The following is a 20,219-nucleotide window of genomic DNA, read 5'->3' as shown; positions in this document are numbered from 1 at the left end:
AGGAATGGCAACATTACAAAGTGGTCAATGCTTTACTGTTTCAACTCATATTGAAATGTGTTGCACGAACCAAAATTGGAATAATTAATTAAAATGAAAGTTAATTAAAATCACGAGGAACACATCATACACATTATAGCGAATTTAGAAGTCGCTTCTTTTTACTTGCGTTTTCCATATACTGTCCCAACTTTTTTTGATTTTTGGTTGTATACCAAATACCCATATTTCTAGATAAACTCAAACATTTACTTTTACAAAATAAACAAGAATATTTCCCCTGCCACTTTATTAGCTACACCTGTCCAATCAGCCAATCACATGGCAGCAACTCAATGCATTTAAGCATATATAGATGGTCAAGAGGGCAAGGCAGTGGCGCAGTAGGTAGTGCTTTCGCCTCACAGCAAGAAGGTCACTGGGTCGCTGGTTCGAACCTCTGCTCAGGGAGTTTGCATGTTCTCCCTGCCTTCGCGTGGGTTTCCTCCGGGTGCTCAGGTTTCCCCCACAGTCCAAAGACATCCTACCTTGTATCAACAATTCAGGCTGGTGGTGATGGTGTAATTGTGTGGGGGATATTTTCTTGGCAAACGTTGGGCTCATTAGTACCAATTGAGCATCGTGTCAACACCACAGCCTACCCAAGTATTGTTGATCATGTTCCAGCAGCATAACGCACCATGTCATAAAGCGCCATCTTCTCAGACTGGTTTCTTGAACATGACAATGACTTCACTGTACTCAAATGGCCTCCAAAGTCACCAGCTCTCAATCCAATAGAGCAGATTTGGGATGTAGTGGAATGGGAGATTCGCATCATAGATGTGCAGCTGACAAATCTGCAACAACTGCGTAATGCTATCATGTCAATATGGAACAAAATGTCTGAGGAATATTTCCAGTACATTGTTGAATCTATGCCATAAAGGATTAAAGCGGTTCTGAAGGCAAAAGTTGGTCCAACCCGGTACTAGTAAGGTGTAGCTAATAAAGTGGCCGGTGAGTGTATATTTGCTTGTGTTCTGAACATGAATAGAAATCCTATGGGATTGGAATAGCAAGAATAATGACTTGATTTCCATTTTCGTGTAAATTAAAAAATTAAATGCATAACACAACAGGAATGACCAAGAAATGATGGATAACCAGTCAATAAGAATACATAAACCACTGGGATATATACCAAATAACCATATTTCCAGAAAACCCAAGGATACCAGTGACAGAGAGGGTCATGAGTAGGGATGCACCATCCGGTCCCAGTCCACCAAGGCAGAAAATCATTGGTTGATCTAGTGTGTGCTTATGGATTTTCAAATTCCTAAGGATTGCATGGCAGGGAGAGGAGATCAGAGAGAAGAGAAATGGATGAAATTTCACAGAGTAAATGCGTGTCCCAGAATGTTCTGCCTGATGGATTAGAGATAAGGCTGTCGGATTGTTTAGCCCCCAACCACTTGTAGAGCTGATTGGTCAAGCGGGTCTCCTTTATTCCCTGTAAGTCACTGATTCATTGCAGTTTGGTAAAGGTTGTGCTGTATCTGCCTCCACCATGGCTTCATATCTAAGGGGTGGCTCTTCTTGACAGATACTTATTTATCATTCTGACAGTTGGACTGATCAATTGGGCAGTGATTCAGTCCTTTTGGTCAGGGGATGAATGGAGGAGGTGATTGAATGCTCGACTCCAAGTCATTTTCAAAACCCGGGATTACTGGTGGACCTTATTTGCCATCTAAGATGCTGTGCAAACATTTCTGACAGAAAAAAAAAGATCTAAAATTAAGTTATTTGATCCATTTTAAGAAACACCCCATCATGTATTGGTTTAGTATACATATTTGTTTTAGTTTTTAGACTATATTAGTATTTATACTAGCCAGATTTTAATAACTCTTATATCGAGTTTTGTTACGAGTATTTGATTTGTCAATCAGATGTGGTCAGCCTAAATAACTTTCAATTATACCAAAGACTAAAGAATACATAAGACATGTTACTCATACAGTTTTGAATAGCGAAAAGTGTAACAGTCAATTTGGCGAATGAAACCCTGGCTACTAGTACAGGAGCCAATCATCAATTGCTATTGACTGACGGTTCTCAGGGGGAGAAACTCGGACCATATGAGTGCTATTACGAGTTTGATAGTCATCACACACGCTAGCAAGCGAATACTTGCTTCACAGACATAATAAATATATCCAAATAAAGCTTGAAATCTCCACTTTTAAATGAACCAAACTATTAAACCAAGCTTTTTGGTTTTGTAATCTTGAACGCGAGGTACAGTTCGTCATGTCAAACGCACATCACATGACAGCAACTGCTCAAACACCCACAAACTTTAAACAAAGAGCAGTCATTTCTATAGGAGATTCGTCATCAAGACCAAGTTGTGAATTACTTCAGAAGTCCAGTGTGATCAGACGAAACATTTTTCAGTACATGATATTGTGTAGAAGGGCCATAAATGAGGTTGGTGTCGTAATATTGTTCCTTTCCAGTGCGCATTAGCTTGTGCAACTAAAAAATATGCAGATTCTGTTTGATTCGGATGTTTTGGAACAAAACTTATGAGACAGATGTTTAATTTTATTTAGAGTTTACCAAACTTAAACTGTACTATTGCAAAAATCTTTGCACAGGCTTGTTTTTTTGTAGTCTGATGCATTTTCATGTGTATGAAAAAAGTCAATATGACAAAATGTCTGGTGTGATAGCAACTCAGGTGAATGAAAAGGATGTGGATGATCACTATAGTTTTGGTTTAATGCAAATAAAGTTTTGGTAGACTTTCTTACAACATAATGGTCACTTGTTTTATTCAGAAGAGTAGGTATGTGGCTGTTCAAACAGATTCACCCACATAAGCATTTACACTATAGATTATTTCAATGTGGTCATGTCATCGTCCAATGAACATTTCCTGCTTGGTTTAAAACAAGACTAACTTTAACAAGAGACAATTAAATCATAACTTAAATGTTAAAACAGCTATTATAACATTATTTATCAACATGTGGCTCTTTTTGCATTCTATAGAAATTAAAAATGTAAAACAGGAAATACGTTGGGACCATTGTTTTTAGTATAGACCCTCAAAATGGTCTTTACTAAAGAAATTTTAAGCAAACTCAAATCTCAAAGCTCAAAACAAGTTAAACCCTGTTGGCTACACTATTTATTGTTATTCACTATTAATGGAATGTTGTAAACAGAGACCGATTTTCTATTAAAACACTTCAAAATGAATAATTCACATGTCCTCTTATAACTAGAGTTATGTTTGTTTTAAATCCAATGTATTAGACAGCAGATTCAATCAGATGTTGCGATTATAATTAAAGACCGTTTGATTTTTCATCGAAATCCTCAACAGATCTCATTAAATTGTGGTTTACAATTTTTATTTGGAAATTAAATCTAACCTATAAGCTAAACTGTAATTATATGAAAACACACATACATACAATTAAGTGCAGTTTCCATTGACAGCAGTAAAAAGTTTTACTTTACTACCTATTAAAACTACTTTGTTTTCTCTAATTGTGATTTAATGATTTTGATTATAAACTGTTTACACTCACCTCTTCTGGATAAAACTGAACATGTTTTAGTGCCACTGATTGGACAATTCACTTTCACTGTATTATGAATTATGCAACAATCAACATGACATTACTTTAAAAGAGTGTCTGTGAGTTTATATAAAATTTTGCTATAAAAAAATGCAACAGCCAGTTAAATTTTTACAAAATTTTTCCCATCAATCACAACAAATGCAAAACTGCAAACATTTCCAAGTATTATCAGTTCTTGAGTGTTTTAAACAAGACAAAAATCAAGGCAAAAGATTTCTCTCCTCGAAACATGTTGAATATTTAAATTTAGCATGGCTCCTCAGGCACCTAAAAATATTCGGTGAAATGAGACACGTGTAGGCTTGTTCTCTGAGAATCTCAAACAAATTTGGCAAGGTTTTGATACTTGGGAGCAATCACCCTTCTCCCTGTTAACCCATCTGCTTGGACCCTGCTAATTGCCACTTGCCGCTAAATTTATTATAACATTTTTGCATATCAAGTGCTAATGATCGCAAACAGAATTTATAATATTCAGTGACAAACGTAAATCTGTTTGTACCGAAATATCAGTTTAATTTATTCTCAGTTATATTATTTCATTTTTACAATAAAAAACAGGCCTGTCTATGTTACACTAAAGCAAGTCTGAGTGTTCCGTTATTTTCGAAAAGACCTCCATCTGTTATTCTCCACACTAGTCAAAAGTGAATGGTGTCTGGATTGTTTTCATATACTTAGTTTGACTTTTCACAGAGCTGCCACCAGCAGACATGACAGACAGCAGCTTGTTTTTCATTCTCTTGTCACTTTTCTTTGATAGTCACCAAGGCTCTGGCTTGCAAATCAAACAGGGTGCCTATGGCATGTCTGACGTTATGGCACTCAGTTATGAAACACACGAGAACCAATGATGTTTGATTTTTACTGATGTCCAACTTTCAGCATGAATGACATATTTAATTGCACAGTGGAGGTGAAGCTTTTCACTGAATGATGGCATAAGTTCACTACAACAATCCTGTTTACTGTTTATGTTCTGCATTATCAGTACGTATTTAACAAGCACTTCCATGGTGAGAAATGCTTCGAGCAGCGATGGGTAAATCTAATTGAGCACGTAATACTATGATTTACATTTTCATGAATTAAACATATGAATGACCTAGCTGTCAGACTCCTCAAATAACTCCTGCTGCTATATTTTGCATAAACAGCCATAATTTGCCTCTCATTACAATTTTATTTTTTACTATACTGATTTAGAAATTCAACAAATGTTCGTCAGTTTGGCTTTAGGGCCAAGTATGTTTTATGAAAAGTTGAAGATTCGATTCATGGTGAACCGGTTCTTGTTTTGGTATGAAGTTCCTGTAATTAACTCCCTTGCTAAAGAATGATTCTTCTCTTTTCCTTTATTATCAAGGTTAGGTCAGTTGTCCTCTACAGTGGCTCGTTCATCACACCATGCTTGGGCCGTCTCTGATGGAGAAGCGCTTCTGTTCGGGACCTATCACAGAGTATTGAGCTCTGCTGTGGGTTAGAGACAACGTTGTCCTTATCGCCCCTAAACAGCCTGCTGTCCTGCCTGATTCTGTCATTTGAGTGGCCCAATGGTCAACAAAGGACCGAAAGACCATACCTCTTACACAGCAAATTTCTGGAGTTGAAAAATTAGGAGTTAGGCAAAAAAGTGTGAAAGAGTAAAATTTTTTGAGTTTATTTTTAAACTTTAACACAATTTTGTGTTATGGGATACCCCTTGCTGTGTTGTATTTTGGAGTTCATTCTCTGGTGTTCAGAAACGTGCTTTAACTCCTTACTGGAGTTAAATTTTTAGAAAGTCCGCCATTACACAACTCTGCTGAGCAGCACATGAGAACTAAAGTTATGTTCTTCGTTGTGAGGTAGGTAAAAGTGCATTGTTATACAATTCTAAAAGCTTTTTCTAAATGTTGGATGTTTTGTAGCAGAAGTGTGTTTTGCTGTAGCTGTTTCATTTTGTACTGTGAGGCTCGTGACTGCATGTGGCTAACTTAGCTTAGCATGTTAGCTTTTCCAATGTGGCTGTTTTGTGCAGTATTTTTAAAAATGTTGTGGATGTGAACAAGCTAACACTGGCTAATAATCTTTTCTTCCCCTGTGTTTCTAAAAATGTGTGTTCTGCTGTCAAAAAGAAGTGGTAGGCCTACTTGATCAGATGGAGAAACCTGCTGTTCACATTTCAAATAGGCTAACTTACACAACAAGGTAATGTCAATATCTTTTATCCAGCAATAGAGCTTTATGTCTGTAAGATTTAATATGTGTAATATTGCTCATGAAATGTTTTGGATTGTATCATGATTTAGTCGTGACCGTGAAAGTATGCTGTTTTCAGCTATATTTACATTACATTTTCAATCACACTAACATAAGTTGTTAAATAAAATTTATCTTTTTTTATTTCAGGCCACGATGCTGATAAAAGTGCAATTTGGAGGCAAGAAAAAATATATTAAACTGGAAGAAGATTGTTTCTTGGATTTTATCAGTGCGGGTGAGTTTTAGTGTAACAAAGTATTTTAAAAAAATAATAATAATAACAACAGTCGTTTTGAAATTTATTTGATAAATTATACATTGTTGTTATGTTGTTGTTCAGCACAAGTTTGTGATACCAGAGGATACAGCATCGAAAGTCACAGATGACCATGGCATAGAGGTGGATGAGGATGTATTTCAAGAAATTGCAACAACCAAAGAAACATGTCATCCACACTGATGATGGTAGGTTATTTAAGAACATTTTTATAGATTTTGAAAGTTGGTCTCATGACTCAGAGTGAAAGTGTGCATTTCAGAACCATTTGCTGAGACGTGTTGTTGTTGTTGTTTTTTCATCAGATTTGACTGTCCTGCAGCAAGGGGCTGTTGAAGTGCCCTCCTCCCCAAGTCTGACAGATACATTGTCTATGTCAAGCAGTTTGAGCAGCAGTGATTCTGGATCTCAAATTATTCAACCTTTAATGGGCAGTGTCCAAAAAATGTAAGTTTTTTTTTAACTTCCATATACATAGATCTTATACCGTAAACATTACAAAATAATGTTACAAAATGAATGCATTTTAAAGTAAAAAATATTATAAACGTAGTTATTAGATTACGTTTTTTTTTGTTAAAAAAAGATTAATTTTGGTTATCTTTCTTAATAATTTTTTTTTTCTTCGTTTCAGAAAATCGAGCAAATTTTAACTTCAAAGCCAGCAGAGTTGACAGTGATTAAGGAGTATGACAAGATATTTTTTTGCTGCTTTTGATTCCTGCGAAATTAATTTTATATAATGTAATGTGTTGATTGTCTCATGCAATTTTACTAAGCCATTGGTTTTAGTTGGCACTAGCTGCTAACATACATTAATTGTAAATGTTTTGCTGTTAGATTTAATGCTTTGATGACAATTAATTTCAAAGTGTGTACATCGATGGAAATTCTAAATCTAATGTGTGGATTTGCATGAATAAAAGCAGTAAGTGAAGAGTATTGCATCAGTTCAGTCATTTTCATATATATATAATGTTTGAAGTACACTTTAACTCTAAAAAGTGTTACATTTTAACATTGGTAAGGAGTTTATATTATACCCAAATGTAAAAGTACTCTCTGTAGGATTACAATTTTAACTCCAGAAAGTGTTATGATCTAACTAAAAAAAAAGTGTTAAAATTCAACCCCAAAAGCAGAGTGATTTTAACTCTGAATGGGAGTACATTTGATGGTCACGCATGTACACTCAGATTGAGTTGATTTTGACTCCCAGGGAGTTTATTCCAAAGACCAGAATTTGCTGTGATAGATTTCTTATGACTGATTTTATTGGAGGCAAACTGCAATCTATGTGATCCTAGAAGATAAAACAGCCCATATGCTATCTTATGCAAAAGTCTACAATCTAAACCATCTTGTTTCTGTGAAAGGACAAAAGCACCTACATTTTTTTTTTGTTCTGTAAATTCACGGGTAATACATAACAATGGTAAATTAGTAAATATTAGTAAATGCATTTAACACGAACTAATATGAACAATCAGCATTTGTTAATTAGTTCAGCATTTACTAATGCATTATAAAAATCCAAAGTTTTGCTTGTTAACATTAATGCACTATGAGTTAACATGAACTAACAATGGACAGCTTTTTTGATTGAATAACATGAACACATATGAGTAAATAATGTAATAAACATTGCTCATTGTTCATTCATTCTAGTAAATACATTAACATTAAGTTTTACCAATTCTTTCATTCATTTTCTTTCAGCTTAGTCACTTATTCATCAGGGGTCGCCACAGCGGAATGAACTCTCAACTTATCCAGCTTATGTTTTACACAGTGGATGCCCTTCCAGCTGCAACCCAGCACCATGAAACCCATACACACCCACATACATGGCCAATTTAATTTATTCAATTCACCTACTGTATAGCATTGGGGAACTTTGGAGGAAACCGGAGCATCCGGAGGAAACCCACAAAAACACGGGGAGTAGATGCAAACTCCACACAGATATGCCAACTGACCAGCGACCTTTTTGCTGTGAGGTGACAGTGCTAACCACTGAGCCACTGTGTCGCCCGTCATGCCAGTTTATGTACAAAAACTAGGCAAAATTCAACAAGAAAAACATGAATTGGAATCTGATAAATTAACTGAAAGTAATTAAAAAATAAAATGATAAATCTCTTACAATAAACACTTCATACAAAAATGAGCAAATCTGAAATATCATTTTCCATATTGTATATTTCAGATGCAGAGGAATCAGTTCACATGTAGTTTAAAACTTGCGTTAAGAAAATGCTGTTTTTCTTCCCTTTAAGGACTTATTATGTGGTCAATGTCGCCATCTTGTAGCGGAACGTCAACCATCACTTTCTTTGCTCTGCTCAATATGGCTGAAGGCAGCCCATGCACTGAATTTGATGCCCCGAAATTACAAATATTTGAAAATATTGCACTGTCCTAAATAAACTGCATAGTTGCAATCTAAACAACTACATTCTTAACAAAAAAAAACTTCAAGTACATTATGTTGCCCAACAGCAGTAATATTTTTCCTAGCGTCCTCTGCTTGTCACTGTATGTGGGCAGAGCAGGGGCGCCGCTTAAGGAAAAGGGAGGGTGGGGATGGATGGCCCATACATTTACCCCCCACCCCCGCTCTTCACTTTCATCCGCAATCTCAGCCCCCAACATCCCCCACCCTTCACTTTCATCCGCGATCCTCCACCTTCCCATCACAACCATGTGTGTGTGTGTGTGTGAGAAAGAGAGAGTGTGTGTGTGTTTGAGGTAGGGGTTTATAAATTTAAAAGCTCTGCAACGTTTCGGAGATCAAACTGTACAAAAATTATAATTATTGTCTTCTAAAATAAACACATTCTGAACTGTCAAAACAAGTTGTCAGCAATTACATTGAAATTCGGTAGTTGATCTAAATACATCAAAAAATTTGCATAATGACAGCCAATAGTCTTCATTTGATGCCCATAAACAGCGTCTACTCATACACTCCATCAATCAATTTGTTTGCTTATGTTGTCAACATTAATGTCAAGGAGCATTTTTTTGCTGTGGTGATGAAATGAAAAATATACTATTGCAATTTCACAAAAACAATAAGATTGATTGATAAGTAATCAACCAATCAAATCAAACTGTGCCATCTGACCATTCAGAGGAGACTGTTTACAAGTCAATTCAGTGGATTCAATAGAATTTTTAATCCGTTTAACTGATCTCTGGGTATGGTGGGAGAACTTTTAGCTTAGCGTAGCAAAGATCACTTTAAGCTGTATAGAAGTGTCTTGAAAAATATCTAGTAAAATATTACTTACTATCATCATGGAAAAAACTTCTTTCCGTTAAACAGAAATTGGGTACTGTATATCTAGTTACTCTTGTTCTGTCATAATAATCAAGGAATTTTCCTGCAGTACCATGGCTGCAGTAGGTGCAATAATATTAGGCAGCGCTGTTAGAGTAACTTAGCCAGGGTTTATTTTCAGGTGATGCATACTATGCTTCAGCCCTGGTAAAGAAAAGACATTAATTTAAAACAGGAAAATTATTAAACATTTTCTTCGAGATGCTAATGGTCTAATCCGATTCAATAATCAATGCTAAGCTAAGCTAAAAGTGCTCCCGCCAGACCCACAGATCGACTGAATGGACTTAAAACCTGTAAAACTCAACTGCTTAACTCTAGGGGCCTTGTAAAATGTGTTTCTTTAAAATGACAGTTCACCCCAAAATAAAATGTACTCACCCTTTACATGTTCAAAACATATTTGAGCATTTGTACCACATGAGGGGAATAAATAATGAGGCAATTTTTCATTTTGGAGTGAACCAACCCTTTAAAAGTGACATTGTTCAAAGAAATTGCTGTAAATGAGGCAATGCAAATAGTATATAGCAACAAAACAAATCTATTTTATGACCTCTGACCAAGGAAAACCTATTAAAAGAGACCTTCAAAACAAAAATAGCCACCTTTAACATCACCAATTTCAAAGAACAAGCATGCACGACTTTCCGCTTGACCCCCGTTTGAGATTAATGACCTTCCTCAATGAACCCCTTCTATTGCAATGCCTCTATTTCCCCTTAGGCCTCATTGTAAATTCGCTACCACCAGTTTTTTTCCCCCCATTTCCTCTCTCTAACATCGCTAATTTAGATTAATCACACATCCCTCTGTGCAAATATTCATGCGGCGTCTGTTATTAAGTCCAAAATCTACATTATTGGCATCCCTACAGCTCTCCTCTCATTGGCCTCCTACCTATAGGTGCAGTCAGATTTAATAAGGGCTTGTTTTGCTCCTCTTCTCCATTACCCGGAGGTATGATCTTGCATGGTGTGCGAAAGAAAACAGAAACATACATTTTCATATACTTAGATAATCAACAGTCGCCCCTCTAGTGGGTTTGCTCTGTCATCAGAACATGATCTAGCTGATGAGAAAGGCAAATAACAGTGTTTAACGTGCAGATATTTTTAAATAAAGTGTCATAGTGCTGTGATCTCTGGTAGTGTGGGCACTCGCAGGAGGAAAGCGCTTCACATGGCTCGATTTCCCCGCGGAGAATATCAGATTTCTCATTTATGTGCCAATTAATGAACAAATTAATACAGCGGCGTGAAAAATAATTCTGGCAGAGATGCCAGCGACTCTTGCTTGCTGCTCATATCTGTTTTACTCCAAATAAACTAATTATAGATTTCGACCTTTTAGTGTATTCTTTTGCGGCTGAAGGGCTAACGATTGATAATGCTTTTTAATTAATCACGCATGCTAATTACGCTTCCCATGACATTTGCCACTACATCCAGAGACATACGGAGCATATGTTTTCAGAGGAGATTCTACTGTGCTTATCGGTGCATTATGAAATTCACAAATTACACCATGCAGGGATTGTTTTAAAAGGTATGGTGGTGTTTTGAATCAGCTCTCCTCAAGGATTGCTTTAGTTGTTGGGCGTTTCATAAATCTAAATTAAAATGGTATTTACAATATTTGAAATTAAAGCATTATTTTATTGTCATATAAACATACAACCCCAAATCAGAAAAAAGTTTGGACAGTATGGAAAAAGCAAATAAAAAAGTAGTGATTTCCAAATTTACTTTGACTTCTATTGCATTCATTGCAGACAAAATTAACACAAAATATTTCATGTTTTGTTTGTTCAACTTCATTTCATTGGTAAATATACATCCTATTTTGACATTCAGACCAACAACACTTTCAATTAGAGTTAGTCAATAGAGTAAGTAACCAGGTAAATTGGTTAAATAATGATGTGATTTGAAACAGGTGATGGCAGCAGGTGATTGTAATTATGATTTGGTTGAAAAGCAGCATCCAGACTAGTCATTTAGTAGCAAATGTGGGTAGAGGATCAGCAGTTTCCCAACAAATACATGAGAAAATTATTGAAATGTCTATAAACAATCTTCCTCAAAGAAAGATAGGAAGACATTCGGATGTGTCACCTTCAACAGTGCATAACATCATTAAAAGATTCAAGGAATCTAAAGAAATTTCAGTGTATAAAAAACAAGTGCATAAGACTGAGTTGAACTACTGTGACCTCCAAATCAAAAAGGCAGCACAGTATTAAGAATCCTCATTCATCTACAAGCAATATCACCACATGAGCTCAGGAATACTTTGACAAACCTTTGTCAAGTACCACAATATGTAGTTACATTCACAAATCCCAGTTAAAACTGTTCTGTGCCAAAAGAAAGTTCTATATTAACAGTGTCCAGAAGCAGCGTTGACTTCTCTGAGCTCTGAGGCATCTGGAATGGACCATCACACATGGAAACATGCACTGTGGTCAGATAAATCAGAATTGTACTTTTGTGGAAAATGGATGCTGTGTGCTCCGGACCAAACACGGAAAGGATCATTAAGACTTACCAACAACGTCCAAAATCCATTGTCTGTCATAATATGGGGTTGTATCAGTGCCCTTGGCAAAGTTTAACTTGCACCGTTAATGCTGAAAAGTGCATAGAGATTTTGGAGAACATCTTTCCAGAGACACCCATTCATGTTTCAACAAGACAATACAAAACCACATTCTGCACACATTACAACTCCTGGCTGCAGAGGATGAGGATACAAGAACACGACTGGCCTGTCTGCAGTGCCGACCTGTCCCCAATACAGAATGTGTGGCACATTTTGAAGCGCAAAATGCGTCAACGAAGACAGTGTATTGTTGCCCATCTTAAGACTTGTTTGCAGGAAGAATGGGACAAAATTACCCACGAAACACTTCATCACTTTGTGTATTCCCTCCCTAAATGTCTTTTAAGTGATGTATATATACACACACATTTTTTATTATATATCTTATTAGTAATTGCTCAGTTTTTTATATTATGATTTTAAATACATATATCTTATATGATCTTAAATGGTTGTTTATTTAAAAATAGATATTTAATTGTGACTGCAAATTGGCCTTATTTTTTTTAGATTTAATTAAAATTCTCATCAAACATATTTTTTCATTTTATAAAAATGAACCACTGAAGTTAATAAAACTATACACTTTAGCAAACTTCAAAATGAGATTTTCCTTCTTCTAAATTTCCTACTCTGAAAAAAGGTATGCAAACAATTTACTTAAATTTACTTGAAATGCTAACCATTAAAAAAACCTGAATAATAATAATTGAGATGGCAAGTAACACTGAATAATATTAAAATTATGTTTTTTTGTAAACAATTATCTTCGTTTCATTTACAATTTCAAAAAAAGACATGGTCAAGTACTGTTATTTAATTCAGATTTCAGACAAAATAATTTATTTTTAATAACCACGCATTATAAAATTATCATTTTAAGGAATTGTCATATATTATATCTTATACAGCTAAAGTCAGAATTATTAGCCCCCCTGAATTATTAGCCTCCCTGTTTATTTTTCCTCCATTTCTGTTTAACGGAGAGAAGATTTCTTCAACACATTTTTAAACATAATAGTTTAAATAACACATTTCTAATAACTGATGTATTTTATCTATGCCATGAAGACAGCACATAATATATTACTAATATATTAATAATAATATTAGATATTATTATTTAATCTAGATATTTGTAAGATACTAATACTCATCTTAAAGTGGCATTTAAAGGCTTATCTAGGTTAATTAGGTTAACTAGGCAGGTTATGGTAATTAGGCAAGTTATTGATTATAATGGTTTGTTATGTTGACAATAAAAAAAATAACTAAAAGGGGATAATAATATTGACCTTAAAATGGGTTTAAAAAAAAATTTAAAACTGTTTTTATTTTAGCTGAAAATAAATAAATACGACTTGCTCAAGAAGAAAAAAATATTATCAGACATACTGTGAAAATTTCCTTGCTCTGTTCAACAACATTTGGGAAATATTTAAAAAAGAAAAAAAAATTCAAAGAGGGGCTAATAATTCTGACTTCAACTGTATATCATACATTTGCATACCTTAAGTGGCATATTTACCAGAATTCAGAAACACAAGTATAAATGCACACCTCGCCGAAACTACATTACTGTTTGTGACACGTTAATAGCTTTCAGATCTTTGATTTAACTGAAACCCCAAAACAGCTTAGTCAGAAATATATCAAGTAAACAGAGGGGCAGAAAGTGTTCGGGGAGAGAACCGAAACTATAACTATCAGACTATAATAAGATTCCTGTTCAAGCATGAAACCTATTAAGCGGTTGGAAGGATTTGCTCTTATTCACAAAATGTTAGATTTAATTTTTATGTTGCACCCCATTTCTTGACTGAACAACATGAAATGTCCCCTTTGACGGATTAGATGGCGTCAGCTAGCTTTAAAGGCAGCATCCTGTAACAGAGAACACAGAACTGCTGTATACACACTAATACTGTATGCTGCAATACTGTGCAATCCTGAATATGCAGCTGTATTTCATTAAAAGCCAGCAAAGCCACATATACTGTAAGCTCTCGTGGTAATGATCTAATTAAGATTATTTGCATGCTGACATTTTTTGGAATGATTTGTCAACTTTCTTTTGTATTAAAATCTAACTTGGATCATCTTTGTCCACATTGGAAAGAAATGAAAAATGATATTTTATAATATCTCAAATGTTTCTTTCTGAAAACGATGTGATTAAACGGAAGGCGATGGAGACTTCGGTTTATGACTCCTGCTTCTCAGATTTTTCTTCATATGTCATTTCCCTAACACTTTCCACAAGATCTACCACAATATGTGCAAAAATCTACCAAGATCTTCAAAACTGTTAAACTCTAACATTTCTCATTAAAAATCTATTAGCTATGAGCTTCACAATCACTTTAAAGCTCTGTACTGTCCAACACTGCTTTCATTTGATTGTATTTTTCTTATTTTAGGAGACACATCTGAGACCAAGTTTGAGTTTGAACTATGACCGAAAAGGCTACATTGTCTCAAGGGCAATGAAAGAGACTCGATGATGCATGTATGATGATGTAATCCACAATATATGACGATATTGTGAGTTTTTACACTTTTATATCTATATCTATTTATATCTATATTTATATTTATATCTATAGTTCACAATTTAGATTGGGGTAAACTACTCTGGTAGCCTGGCTGAGTAAAAGGCATTTTACGTTTTGTCAGTTTAGGTCAGGGTTGTCAAACTCAGTTCTTCGAGGGCCGCAGCCCTGAACAGTTTAGTTCCAACCCTATTTAAACACACCTGATCAAACTAATTGAGTCCTTCAGGCTTGTTTGAAACCTACAGGTAAGTGTGTTAGAGCAGGGTTGGAACTAAACTGTGCAGGACTGTGGCCCTCCAGGAATTGAGTTTGACATCCCTGGTTTAGTGACTAATTCGTACAAATTCATACAAGGAGGTTTCTGCAGGTTTCATTAAATCAAATGTATAACTTTATAAGACTCTTTAAGACCATTAAGAATGACATTTTAGACTCGTACAGAGCTAACATTTTTTCTAATGGCCCGGTGTTATCATGAGGAATCGTGTCATTGTTTTTAGGTTTTTTTCCTGATAAGGGAACTTTATTTGGGGTATTTGCTGTAAAAATGTCCGACAGCTGTAGTAAACTGTATCTCTTTGCAATAAAAAACTTGGGTTTATTGAGATGCAATGTTGGTCATTATTGCCCAAATTAAGTAGCTTTACTTGGACAAAGCAAAATTAAGACCTGTTTAAAATGATTTAAGACCTACAATACAATATGTCACTGAATTCAAGACTTTTTAAGGCCTAAAATTTAGGTTTTGAAATATAAGACTTTTAAGGCCTGGCGGACACCCTGTGTGAATTCAGTCATACAAAAATGTAAGATTTTAAAAAGGAGGCATGACACCCAACCCTGCCCCTAAACCCAACCATCATTGGGGGATGATCAAATTGTTCTAAATTGTATGAATAAGATCATACGAATTCATATAAATTAGCCACTAAATAAAAAAATTACAAATTGCCTTGAAATTGTGTTAGCATATCACATCTTTTTACTTCTCAATTTTGTCACTGTCAATTTTACATAGAATAGTTTGTCCATTAATTTCAAAAAAAGATTGTCAGTATTTGATCATGGCATTACTGCCTTCATTTTGTTTTTGATTCAAATGAACATCTGACTAAAAATATTAAGTTAAGCTTTGCGCAACTTTAAAAAAAGTAGTTGAGTTCTGATTAATCTATTAAACAGGTTGCAGTGACATAAAAACATTCATAGTCATGACTTTTTCTTTTGTCAATATTTTTGGCTTTTGTCAGAATAAATGATTTTATATTTTATATAAATATATTTGTTATGCTGAATGACAATGTAACATTATTTCATCCATTTTGCCACTTTATTTTATCAAAAGGTATTTGAAAAATGACAGTAGACTCACTAATTTGTTTTTAAGATGTTTTTTCTCTGTATATAAAACATCCATTTTATATGTAAAATGTTATTTGTTGCCAATGCCAAAATGAGACGCATCATCAGCATATTAAAAGCAAGTCTGCTTGAATTTTTCAAATACCTTTTTTTAAAACAAAGTGTCAAACATGGGTGAAATAATATTTCATGGTCATTCAGCATAGCAGATACAGTATATTTATATAAAAACCATGTAAAAACATTCTTACCAGTACTTGTTAAACCACAAAATAGTGCATAATTATATTAAAAATCTGTTGTATTAATTATGTGTAAATCAAGATACAGTAGCAAATTGACAATTATTATACACTGTAGCATATTTGTAGCATCAAATATATTATTCTGAATTTTGACTATTAAGATTAAGTATATATTAAATAATTAGATATATTTATATCAATATATAAGTTAATATATTTCATATATTTCTAATATGTATTTTAAATATATTTATTAATTTTATATTAATATAAACAGTATAGCAGTTGGTAGCACGATCACCTCACAGCAAAAAGGTCGCTGGTTCGAGCCTTGGCCTGGGTCAATTGGCATTTCTGTGTGGAGTTTGCATGTTCTCCCCGTGTTCACGTGGGTTTCCTCTGGTTTCCTCCTGTCCAAAGACATGTGCTATAGGTGAATTAAATAAGCTATTGGCTGTAGTGTATGTGTGCTAATGCAAGAGTCTGTGGGTGTGTCCCAGTGTTGGGTTGCGGCTGGAAGGGCATCCGCTGCATAAAACATATGCTGAATAAGTTGGTGGTTCAAACTGCTGCGGCTACTGCATATTCATAAAGGGAAGCCGAAAAGAAAATGAATGAATATTAATATAGTTTATATTGCATAAGAGTTTAAACCCCATAACAGCACTCTATTGCTCGTGTATGGGGTAAAACCCCATTGCAGCAGTCTATTGTTCATATCTTGTCGGTTCCCATTTCTGGGTCAGTCCTACATAAAGACCTGCAGCCTTGGCACCTTAACAATTAAACTGATCAGTCTATCATGGCAGATAAAACACCACAGAGTTCACAGCTGGATTTAATAATTCCTGGTGCAGGGGCTTTCATTTTAATAATGACTATATCACATCTCAAAGCCCAAACGGATTGCAGCTCGGTTGCCATTTATCAAAAGAACGATACAAGAAAAAAGGTCATTACAGGAAAACAAAAAAGAATCAATAACTCAGTGTCTGCTCCCCAATGCTGATCTATGTTATTTTTGATAAAGATAAAATGATGCACCTCAAAGATCCTGTTTTATATCGCCATTAGTTAGGTGGCAGGGGGAAGATCAGATTAAAAATCTATTAGAAGCAACTCATGGGATTCATTACAGGAGGACTTGTTCTGCTTGCAAGTGCATTTTCGACTTTAATTAGTAATACCTGCTAAAATGAAGTAATCATCAAATTAGTTGAGGGTAATAAATCACGTGCATACAGTGCATGTCAACATGCCCTTTTATGTCCACGCTATGACAATATAGTGTCCATTGTGCATCGCATATGTATCATCTATGCGTTCATGCTTATGTTTGGTTCATGTTATCAGCATAATTACACATTTTCTGTAATATGAAAATGAATGAAGGGTGACCTGGGTTTGTGTATGCAGTGAGTATTCCATCCAAATTTGTCTTCAGCACATTTCAAAGCAGAATCAGAGAGGCTGGATGTTTTTTCAAATCATTGCAATCAAATATGTCAAATCGTGTTTGTTTGTTCGTAATAATGCTAAAAAAAATACTAATTTGTGGATCTCCTAACTTCCAGGTGCAGCTGTGGCTGGAGAATTCTGAATATTTTTCTTACCCCTTGGTTTCGAGTGTGGTCCTGAAAAATCTGCCTTTGAAGGGGTGTGTACCCCTTGACTTAAGCCCTACACCTTCAAGCTAAGGAGAATTGGGACACCACTACCCCTTCACAGGCACGTGCAAAACGAGGGGTCAAGCTAAGGGGAAGGGCTAAGGGGTAGAATTGGGATTGGGCCTGAAAGTCTTTCTGCATACTTCTCCATACACCCTATTTAGCAGTTTTTCCCTTCATGAGAGCAATTTTAAACTAGGCTACATTATTACATTTATGTAATTACTACAATCAGAATCAATGTGAAAAATGTTTTAAGATGGTGAACAGTAGTCAACATAAGTCAATCAAAACCTCTTAAAGAGCCCCTATTATGTGTTTTTGAAAATTACTTTCCATCCAGTGTGAAACACAGCTGAGGTTTAAATCTAAAAGTGCATATTGTTTAAAACTATTGACTTTTAAGCAAAATATTTGACTCAGAGTCGAAAAAAAACTAATCGAGTTGGGTTTGGATCTTCTGAGACAAACTCAACAGAAACATATGTGATTTGTTGAACTGCTCAACCTTGTGATTTTTCTAACCTTTCCTTCTTTTTAATTACGACAGTTTTAAAGGATTTCAGTTAACTTTTCAAAGGCGCATATATTTGTATTTATATTGGTGAACGAAATATTGTATCTTTTTATTTAAATTATAAATTACCATGTATTTTTATTAGCCTACCACAAACGTGATTAAAGTATGGGCTAGCTGCAGCAAATGGGTGGTTTTGTGTTTCCCATTTTGTTAAACTGCATTTATTTCTTGTTATTTGTAAGCTAATTGCTGTATAAGTCAATATAAGTCAATCAAAACCACTTAAAGAGCCCCTGTTATGCGTTTTTGAAAATGACTTTTCATGCAGTGTGTAACACAGCTCTAATTTAATGAAAACATCCAGCTGAGGTTTAAATCTAAAAGTGCATATTGTTTAAAACTATTGATTTTTTAGCAAAATATTTGACTCAGAGTCGAAAAAAACGAATTGAGTTGGGTTTGGATCTTCTTTTTGATCGCTTCGACATTGATACGGTACGTCATCAAATATGTACTTCCAGTTCTGTTAAAATGTGCACGTGCTTTCCTTCCACACACTGTCGCGGGCGCCGCCCTCCCTATTGCGCTACCTGGGTCGCCGTTATGGACACGCCAGCCCTGGCTGCAGGGAATAAAGGGTTAAAGTAAATTTTCACAACAACATCACAGTATAGCCAACCTAGAGCAGTGTTTGTTCCTGACATTTTTCAGATTTTTGATACACTAACCTATGCTGCAGCGTGGGATTTACCGGCCATTTGCTATTGAAGAAGCAGCAGAGACTATGGGACTTTGTCAGACTTTGATAGGGACTTTGTCAATAACTTTTACAGTTTAATTGGACCAGTTTCTTCTTTCTCCGGATCATAACATGTAAGTGTCATTAAAAGTGTTGCCTCATTTTGTGTAGTTTGAAAAATATGTGTTTAATTGTGTGTTGTAAATTGTAATCACTTAGCGTGGCTTGTGATCATGTATCGATTATAGATCAGTGCTTGTACTGTATCTCTCAGGTTAAATCTTTATGGGGCTGTTCACATATTGCTTCCAAAACCACGTTAATAACGTGACGCATGCTTTTTCTTTTACTGATTTTTAAGTGCATTTCTGGACTGGCGATCCTCTGCTGTTTGCCTTTGCTATGGCAACCAATAGCTGTTCCTCACACACATGGCGCGGTTAACTTTCAAATGAGTTACAATTTTTGCCACTGTGTGGATTAATACTGAATGTGTGTTGTTATTACTTGGGGTTAGGGCTAAGAGAAAAGCAATAAGCTGGTCTTTAACTGAATTAATTTATTGCATTCCTGCATTGGGCTTTCACATACTCTCTTTCTGCTATTTCATAGTCGTGGTGGGCTTTTCTCTCTGTCTTATGCTGAACACAGTCAACCAATCGCAACAGACTGGGTCATCGGACCAATCAGCACAGATTAGCTTCGGGCCAAGAAGGGGTTTGAGAACAAATGAATCGCTGAATGATTCACGTGAGAGTCGCTGGGATATTTAAGTAAAAATAAATGCACAAGACAATGGAAGTGTTTTTGACCTTACATGCATATCAACAGGTTGTTGGAGACCCCTAAAACCAAAACAGGAACTTTTTAATGTAAAATAGGGGACATTTTATTTCATTTAAGACATTTTTGAATTTTTTATCCACTTCTACGGTGGCCAAGAGAGCTGCAATTTAAGAAAACGCATGCAATTACAAAAAAACGCCAGCAAATTAAGAAAATATTTTCATCAGTTT

General features: G+C 35.2%; 1 long non-coding RNA gene across 1 annotated transcript in view; it reads right to left on the bottom strand.

The window, feature by feature from the left end:
- Positions 1-20,219, bottom strand: part of LOC147836433 (uncharacterized) — a 62,261-nt gene that overhangs the window by 39,936 nt on the left and 2,106 nt on the right. Inside the window, exon 2 of the long non-coding RNA XR_015493943.1 lies at positions 17,676-17,747. This is a non-coding gene — a long non-coding RNA (uncharacterized LOC147836433). The remainder of the gene's footprint in view (positions 1-17,675; positions 17,748-20,219) is intronic.

Source organism: Danio rerio, chromosome 6 (genome assembly GCF_052040795.2).
Source record: "Danio rerio strain M-AB ecotype USA chromosome 6, GRCz13ab, whole genome shotgun sequence".
Lineage (NCBI taxonomy): Eukaryota > Metazoa > Chordata > Actinopteri > Cypriniformes > Danionidae > Danio > Danio rerio.
Note: the sequence above shows the minus strand (reverse complement) of the source record. Positions and strands in the feature narration are given on the sequence as shown.